Source organism: Pteropus medius, unplaced genomic scaffold (assembly GCF_902729225.1).
Source record: "Pteropus medius unplaced genomic scaffold, Ma_sr-lr_union100, whole genome shotgun sequence".
Taxonomy (NCBI): domain Eukaryota; kingdom Metazoa; phylum Chordata; class Mammalia; order Chiroptera; family Pteropodidae; genus Pteropus; species Pteropus medius.
In genome coordinates this window covers 3840654-3850164 of record NW_024349222.1, presented here as the reverse complement: position 1 = coordinate 3850164, position 9511 = coordinate 3840654, and the positions used below count along the sequence as shown (strand labels likewise).

General features: G+C 37.2%; 1 non-coding gene across 1 annotated transcript; it reads right to left on the bottom strand.

The window, feature by feature from the left end:
• Positions 1–8722: 8722 nt before the first annotated feature.
• Positions 8723–8841, bottom strand: LOC120617162 (5S ribosomal RNA). The gene has a single exon (XR_005656796.1). It is a non-coding gene; the product is annotated as a 5S ribosomal RNA (ribosomal RNA).
• Positions 8842–9511: the final 670 nt, after the last annotated feature.

The following is a 9511-nucleotide window of genomic DNA, read 5'->3' as shown; positions in this document are numbered from 1 at the left end:
ACCATTATTCAGAATAGCAACAATTTTTTAATGATCCAGTGTCCAATAACAGATGAATGGTTAAATAATTGGTGATACACCCAAATGGTAAATTATAATGTAATTGTTAAAAATGATAATTGGCTTTATAGTAACGAAATAAAGTCTATGACATATGTGAAATTAAAATACCAGGGTACAAAGGTGTAGCTTTTTCCACCAGTAAAACAAAAATTCACTAGGCAAAGGAGGAACCAAGGGAAACAATCAAAGGATTATGAGGTAAAGCATAAAATCTGTCATTTCCGTGAAGCTTGGTATATAAACAAATGAAAGGGAAGAAAGGCTGGGAAAGCTGCAGTGTGATCCATTCATCAGCTTTAAAGCACTAGCATTGATGGAGATCCATGAGGAATTAAAAAAAAAAAGATCATTTTAAAATTGTTCCTCCATGAGTACTTGTCTATACAAGGTCGTGATTTCATTGAGAGCTCGTTGTAAACTTGGGAGCATTTTGGTTATTAATATATTCAGATGATATTTGAAATTCCTCAACAAGGTGCAATTTATCTTTTAAAATAATAGTCCTTTCTAGAATGCACATGCTGTACGTAGTTATCAAATATTTGAATTTTAACAGTTATTAGGACTGTTTTCTGCCCTTGAATTGAGTTTTGTTTAAAATAGGCTGAATCTATCTTCTCTAATAGCAAAGAAGAGGATAAGAATACACCAAGGACATATTATTTTGCCACTGAACAAGTTGCAAAAATAACATTTATTAAGCTCTTGGGAACATGTATTAAGAACAACATGAGTTACTCAAAAGATTTTGTGGTTTTGCAGGAAGCGTATGTTGACTTTGGAAGTGGACTGGCAAGGTTATAGCACAGAATCAAAAGCTAAAGGGGGTTTGAGAAATTATGTTTTAAATTACCTACCCTCATGCAGAATTTCAGCTAACCCACCTTAGAAAAATAAGGCTGTGGTTTTTAATGACATCCAGGAAGGCATATTGTAATCATATTGAGGAATGGCTTTGTGAATGGACAATAAATATGTTTGCATATCAGTGTTACTGCATTTGAAAAAACATTGCCTAGCTGTTGAAAACCTTCGAGGATTAAAAATGCCTGTGTTAGGCACTAGCTTTGGGATGGCAGTTTGTTTCTCAGAATTTCCATGGTCTATGTGCAGGGAAGCAAAACACTCATACCACCACTTGTACATTCTGATAACACACATGCATGCTTATTATTAATAAGAATAACAAAAATACAACTGTTTCTATACAGGACTCCATAATTAACTATAGTTTTATTATCAAATAATGTATTAAATATCTTCAGAACAGATAAAATACCTTAGAAAAACTTATAATCTCTTTCATTTGCTTATTAATATTTATAGAGGCTGTATTATGTACAAAGTATCTTCTTACATATTTTAAAGCTTATACAGGCACATAAAAAGAAAAGAGTCCTGACCTCAAACAAAATTGGGGGTAGCGGGAGGGGAGAGACAACATAGACCAAGGAAATGTATAATAGAATTCTAGGAGAAGAAAGATTCTTTGCAGGTGAAGCAATTAGGGACCGTGAACTTGGCCTTAAGGTCAGATGTTCTCTTGGTAAGTACATCTATTCTCTCAAAAATATTTATTCAGTGACCATGTACCAGGCCCTGTGTTGGAAATAAGTGTACAAAGGTGAAGACAGATTCAATCCAGTTCTCTTCAAATTTATAGTCTGATGGGGGGATGGGCATGAATCAAATAATCAGCAAGTAAAGCCAAAATAAAATAATCTCACAAATAGCCAATTCTGGGAGTGAGAACCTCACTTATTGTTGCTACTGGAACAGGGGCTGAATTAACTGGTCTACTTGAAGTCTGGTAAGGATGTAGGTCTTTTGTGAAATAAATTTTAATGGGAAAATGATACCTTAAGAAAAACCTCATAAGCACTAGCTTTCTGCTAAAAGTGACTTTAGACTGTTCTATTGCAGAAAAAAGAGGAGGCAGAGAAACTTTTCAAGGTTCACCTTTGCAATTACTGCACTTCGATCATTTTACAGTTAGAACCTTTCTTTGTTTGATATTGTGGCTGATTAGATAAGTAAGTCTGGAAAACATTCAATAATTCTCATTGCTCTAGTATATTATGCCATGCATTATTGATGTTTTCCCATGAACAACATCAGATGTGAAAGTCTATGTCAATACCTGTAGTGTCTTATTTAGTCCCATTATCTATAACATCTCATTCGTACTATAGAAACCCTTCAAACTCCTGAACACTGATTTATAGATGCACTGCAATGAAATCGTATTTAAAAATAACAATCAAAGGGAGCGTTACACTTGAATGCCTAACCTTTCAGAATACCTGAGGCTCTTCCCTTTCAAGATGCTTCATTAGTGTATATATATTATTCCAATTACACTGTTCTTAGCGTTTATGTATTAGTTTTTGATTCAAGTAATTTGCAGCTCATTTGACTCATAAAATAATTTGAGAATATCCCCGCTGTAACTTAAGTAGTTAACTCGGTATTATCTGTATTTATGGGTGGTGGTATAGTGTGAAAAGGTGAAATCTAAAGATAATACACAGAAATTTAGCTCTGGGTCAGTGATTTTCAAACCTTGTATTAGCCCTGGAGACTGTTCTTCAAGGCCGATGTTGTACATTAGCTTCATGAAAGTGGAGTGGCTTTGATTAAAACAAGGGTTGGAAGCTGGAAACTCTTCTCTAGGTCACAAGGAACCTCCAAGGAGTCCCAAGGCTTCTCAGAACAAAGTTCTGAAGCCTCTAGCTCAGACCAGTGATTCTCAGAGCATGTGATCCATGGGTTCCTGGGGGCCATGGGCTTCCTCCTGATGAGCTAGGAAGTGATCATCTTCATATGAAAATATTGCAAAATTATGTAGATTTTAATCTTCCCTGTATGTCACTAAAAGCAACTTAATTATCATCTAATCGTGTGTTCTAAAGGGCACAAAAATTTGGTACCATTGTACCATCTTCCACATGTTTGCTTTTCTTTTTTCTTTTTTTAATTTTATTTCTTAAAATCACTGAGTTCTTCCTTTTTTAAAAAGTGGGAGGCCACATTGTAGGTGTGTCTTAGGTCTTTTAGTTTACTAAATGAGCCACAAGGAAAAAAAAGTTTGAAAATCTTTCCCATAAAAATACATTCAATTTTTTTCCCTGTCTAGTCTTGGCAGCAAGTAGACAAATGAGCATGTTTTCCTTTCAGTACATTTTATTTTCTCTGGTCACCTTCTGATGAAGGTGTGAAAAGCCAAAATGTGGATAGCTGGAGGGAAAAGTAGAAATAGCAACTGAAGGGCCCCATTAATGGAAGTAGCAATATGTGAAAATGCTTCAAGATGCTGAGAACACAGATACTGTGTCGCAGTTTACTGCTCTTCTTGTGCATAATCAAAAGCGGCAGATGTCACAGTCCCTGCCTATCTCCCAGCCTCTGCAATCCTATTTTTTCTGTAGACTAAGCTGCATGGACCCCTGTACACAGGATCAGCCCTACCTTCATTTTAGGAAACCATCCTGAATATAGCCCAGAGGGACAGTGGCTGCCTCATACTCTGATGTAGGCATTACATTACTTTTCGAATTCTTATCCCATTTTACCACTATCTGAAAAGTGGGGCTTCTCTGTGCCTAGTGAGACAAGCCTACTAGAGAACCCTGCTCAGAGTATAGTTCAGGAACCAGCAAGTGTCAGCATCGTCTGAGATCTTGTTGGGATATGTAAAATCTTAAGCCCACCTCAGACCCACTTAATCAGAATCTGCATTTTGACAAAATTCTCAGGTGATTTGTATGCACATTAATATTTGAGAAGTGCTGGTATAGAACATAGTTCCTGCTCTTTCCACCCTCTTGACTACCTGTAACCTTGAACCTGTCCCTGGGGTACACAACCATCTTGATGGTGGCTGTCAGTCCACCCGTCTGTCTTCTTTTCCGGTATTGTCAGTACTGCCGTGGCATTCACTGTATTGGGCTCAACTCTTTTGATACTTTGTCATCTCATCTCAGATGACTCGAAACTGGTGTTTCCCCTGGTTAGTCTTCAGGTGTCTGCCTTCATGATCTTTGGGAACTGTTTACATAACTAACTGAAGTCTCTTCCCATACCTGTGGCTCTGCATCCACCCAGTCCATTGCTCCTAAATATGTTAACCACGTGTGCTCTGACCTAATAAACACCTTTAAGTCAGTTTCTAATCCGAAGAATTCCTTTAAAATGATTTTTTGAAAATTTCTAATGATTGATTATCACCTGAAAAGGACAAAACAAAGTTTTACAGTTTTTGTTTAATGTATTTCTCAGGGACCTATTGGGAATGCAAGTGAAATATATGTGTACGTAGAACTTGGCTTTAAGGAGAGTAAAGTTACTTAGGTGTGATCAAGATGTACATAATTAAAGAGTAAAGCAACATAAAGGTAAACTATTCAGAGGATGAAGGATACCAAAAACAAAGATTAAAAGTATTGGTCTAGGAGAAAATATTTGCCACATACATAAAAAACAAATAATTAATACTCTGAATAAAAAAAGAGCTCATATAAGTGAAAAAGAAAAAGATAACAACCCAAGAGCAGAAAACTGGAGGCTATGAACAGGGAATTCACAGAAAAAAGCCAGTGATCCATAAAACAAAAGAATGAATGTTTGACCTCACTAGTAATTGGGAAAATGTAAATTAAAAAAACAATATGATATTATCTTTCATCCCTCAGATTGACAGTAATTAAAAGTATTAACTGTAACCAGTGAGAGTAAAGAAGCAGTAAAAAAGACACTCTTACATGGTTGATGTGAGTATAAACTGTTACAGCCTTTTGGTACATTATAAAATTACAACGGTTCTTAACAAAATAAAAATATTAAAACCCTTTGACCTCTTTGCAATTGCACTTCTGAGAACCCATACTAAAGAAATACTCATACATAAAGATGTTCACTCCCATAGTTTTCAGTTTTTAAACATTTAAGCAACTGTCCTCTTTAAAGATTTTCAGTTTCTTTTTATCTTTACCTTTCTTTTCTTTTTGAGCTTCATAATCATATATTTAGTTGCTATTATAATCTTGACTTGTGCTCATTCTCAGTGATTGTGGTAGGTTGAATAATTACCCCCTAAGGATCTCCAAGTCTAAACCTCGGACTTTTTTACATGACAAAAGGGACTGTATATGTGATTAAGGTAAAGACCTTCAGATGGGTTGAATATCTCATGTTATCCAGGTGAGCACAATCTAACCATGAGTCCTTCAAAGTGGAGAACCTTTTTCAGCTGCAGTCAGAGAGAAATGAGGCCATGAAAAAAAAGGTCAGAAAGATATGATGTGAGAAATCAATCTGCTGTTGCTGTCTTTGAAGATGGAGGGAAGGACACCTTGAATCAAGGAACATAGGCAGCCTCTAAAAGCTAGAAAAGGCAAGGAATGTATTCTCTGCTAGAGCCTCCAGAAAGGAATGCAGCCTTGAATGTAGCCATGTTAGACTTCTGGCCTATAGAATAAGATAATGAATTTGTATTGTTTTAAGCCACTGACCTGTGATAATTTGTTACAGTAGCAATAGAAAACATATACTAAATGATCAAATAAACAATTACATTTAGACATATTTTTACCTAAAATTTAAATGAAAAGAAATGTAAAAATTTTTAAATAAAATTATTTTTATGTATCTTTTAAAAACCTAATAGCAAATATATTAAATGTTTATTATTAAATTTGTCCAATTAAAAGAAAACGTACAAGTTATAATAAATAAATATAAAAAAATTTAAAAATTAAAGTTTTGAATTATTTTAATTTTTTATAAATTTAATAAAACCTTAAGTATTTTCATGATAAACTTTTGCACTTCTCATATTCAACTTTCATCTAATTGCCAAAACTTCAATCACATTACATCTAAGCCTACATATACACAAATTTAAGGCTAATATAAAATGTTCACTATTGCAAAATGTTCTTAAAAACTATGTTTAATATTCAAAAACTGGTTTAATTCATAAGCATCTCTGGAATTGTGATTTGGAACCTGAAGAGAAGCAGAAAAATAGATGCATGGTGCTCTGGGAAACTATTTCATTATGCAAGTATTTGTTACATTCATATTGTCTGAGAGGATTGGACAAGTTAATTTGTCTTTTACCTAGCAGCGTCTGCCCCTCAAACACTCCTCACCTAAATCAGTTTGTCTCTGATGTCAACAGTGGTACAATCCACAAACTTTCACAGAATTCAGGTGTGCTTACCTTTTCTTTTGAAGTCACGGAGCAAGATACATAGAGAAGCATTTCTCTGGGGCCTGAATGAGGTGAGTTGTGAAAGCAGATGTTTATGATTGTGGGTGTTCTGTGCTGGTACGGAGCATTGGATCCCAAGTGACAGAGGCCCCTGTGTGTTCTTTGATAAATATATTTGTGTAAGTCTGTGATACATCAGGCCTTGTAAGGCACAAGGTACAGAGGAGTGAAGCCTCTTGTCTCAAGGCACAGTTGAAACATCTAACACACCATCAGATCTTTCAGACCATGAAGTGTAATCTCCAGCTTATTGTGCTAAAGGAGTGTTTCTTTCAGGGTTGAGTTATATTACAAACGTCCCCATTTAATTACTTTAGTACTAGAGGTGCCGAGCTCCAGAAAGAGTGAGAGGAAGCGTTGAATAAAATTTATTTCTTTATACCAGTGAGTATGACTCACTTTACTGATAATCTCCAGTATTGCATTAGTTGGGCTTTGCCCTTTTGGCTCCAAATCCTTACTATTGAATTTTCTTTTCCTGATTTTCATAATACTCTCATTATTTTCTCTCTCCTGCCTATATTCTCTCCTGAGGAAGCATGTTGGGCATTTGCAGTGCTCTGCTGCACCTCTGTTGGCCTGGCTTTCTCCCTGTGCCCTAGGGTGCCCATGCTCTTTCTCCCTGTGCCCTAGGCTGCCCATGCTCTTTGTCAGCTGGCCCACACCTCACTGGGTTTACTTCCTTATTACATTGCACTTACTTTTCTCTGAGTTGAAAAGCAAGGGAACTCATTATAGAGTTCTCTCCCAGTGGTGGAACGAAAGTGGATGTTAAAGGTTTCTATAGCACAAGAGAAAAGAAAGTATTGTCTGTATGTAAGAGTCCACATGAGAGTTTTAGTGTAAATGATCAAGCAAGGTGCAATCACTAACGCTGCTCCTTGCAGACCAGTGAGCATATTACCAATCATTCATAATAAAGTCATATTTTATTACCTAGCATTTATTTCAACAGGATTTGGTGATATTGTAAAAATAAAATATGAGGATTATTCAAATATCGTAGGCCAAATAGCAATGTGGCTGCAGCTCAATAATTAGCAAGTTATCACTTATTTTAAAAACCCTCTTGGTGCTACCTGTCTCTACACTAAATTTGCGTACTCTGGCCTCATGTCCACTTTGCACAGAAAGAGGGATGTTTTGTGCCTTGCAGAACGTTTCTAGGAAACGTTCAGTCTCAGTAAGCGAAGGAAACCCCTTCTCTAGACTGCCTCTAGGTCGATTTCCCCAGAAGAGCCCTGTGGAAGCAAAGGTTTGCCTGCCCTGGAACTCCAGAGCTTGGCAGCGGGCAGGCGGTTAACTCTTTACTGCACACTCTGTGTGGGATTTAGAAAAGGCAGTCGTGATACTATCTTCAAATATTTGAAGAGCACCACAAAAGTGTTCCTAATAACTACTCATGTTCCCGAGGAATAACGGGCAGTCTCACGAGATAAGTGTAGTAGAAGGCTTCTAAAAAATGAAAAGGAACCAGCAAATGGAAACTTCCCTCTTTTTTTTTAACAAAAGGAAATTTTTTCAAATCAGAGTTCTGCAATTTCTCAATTCTGTGTTTCTGTTCCTTTTCCTGTCTTGCAACCTCATTCATATAACCATAGCCTAACACTCTAAGATTTTTTTTTTTAAATGCAGTTAAAACACGTTAAACTGGGGTAAGTAGATGCTAACTACCAAGCTCGGGCTTTGTGGTGCCTGGTTGCCTTGGCTCTTCAACAGCTGAGGCCATTTGACCCACATCTGTGGACTCAGCCCTGGGCCCCGCCCCCAGTTTCTAAGAGTGGCGATCCTTTTGAAGACAGAATTCTTTTTTTTCCTTTTCCTCTTTTAAACAAAGTCTAGTGCCTTGGTTCTCAGCCCTAGCTGCATGTGAAGTACAGGTACAGCTTTTACAAAATATCAGTGCCTGAGCTTTACCCCAGGTCAGTTAAATCAGATGCTTTGGGGGTGGGACCAGGGAATCAGTGTTTTCACAAGACCCCCAGGTTCTTTCAATCTTCCATCTGGGTTAAATACCACTTTTCTTTCTATTCTAGATCAGTAGTTCTCAACTAGGGGTAATTTTGCCCTTCACGGGACATTTGGCAATTTCTGGAGACATTATTTGGTTGTTACAACTGGGAGGGTGCTACTGGTGTCTAGTGAATAGAAGCTAGGACTGTTGCTAAACATCCTATAATGCAGAGGACTGTCCTCTGGCTCAAACTGTCCAAAATGCCAAGATTTGGAAACTGAGATAGACTAACACCAAGGCTTTGTGTCAGGTTATGGTTGGGCTGATGCTATTTTTCTTTTTAATTTTTTAATTTTTACTTTTTTAAGTGAGGCAACCCTTGGTTGACCTCACAGATTGCAAGCACCTTGTCAGCTTACGGGTATTTTTTACGTCTATAGCACCTGGTCTTCCTAGGTGGTCTCCCATCCAAGTACTAACCAGGCCCGACCCTGCTTTGCTTCCGAGATCAGATGGGATCAGGCTCGTTCAGGGTGATATGGCTGTAGACTTGGGCTGATGCTATTGAGATTCTAGTAGCGCACATTTCAGGTGTGATTCTTGGATTCTTGCTTCTTTCACAGGCCTCAGTTCCTACAATGCCCTATTCCCAAACCTTAATGTTTATTAGAAGAATGAAAGATCTCCAAAAGGCTGACCACTTTCTTATCTGCCTGGACAGCTGAAGAATTATCACTCCAAATCGCCCATGATCGTGCTCTGCCCATCTGTTGGGACACAAATGTTACCATCTCTTAGACTTTCTATTGTTGACTGTTTTCCTCTTTACAAAGTTATTAATACTGGAATTTCATTTCTAGTGTTTTTTTCTTTTTGTGGTTACATTAGTATTTAATGGCCCCAAACCCCCCAAACCTTCAGTGTCTTTATTTAAAGATAAGAGGTCACCTAGTATTTGGAGAATTGGCCATCATTTGCAAGAAAAATTCTTCTGTAACACTATTGTCAGTAATGGAAACGCATGATAATAGGAAATTTAAAAATGTGTAAGAGAAGCATCTCATAGCCCCAGGGGTCCCTTTCTGAGCAGACTGCTTTTAAAATCAGAATAAGTCAGAATAGGAGAAGATTCAGTGAAGGGAAAAATGGATGAATAGCAGCTCCTGGCAGGCTTACAGACAGATGGCAAATGTGAATACAGAAAAACATACAGACTTTAG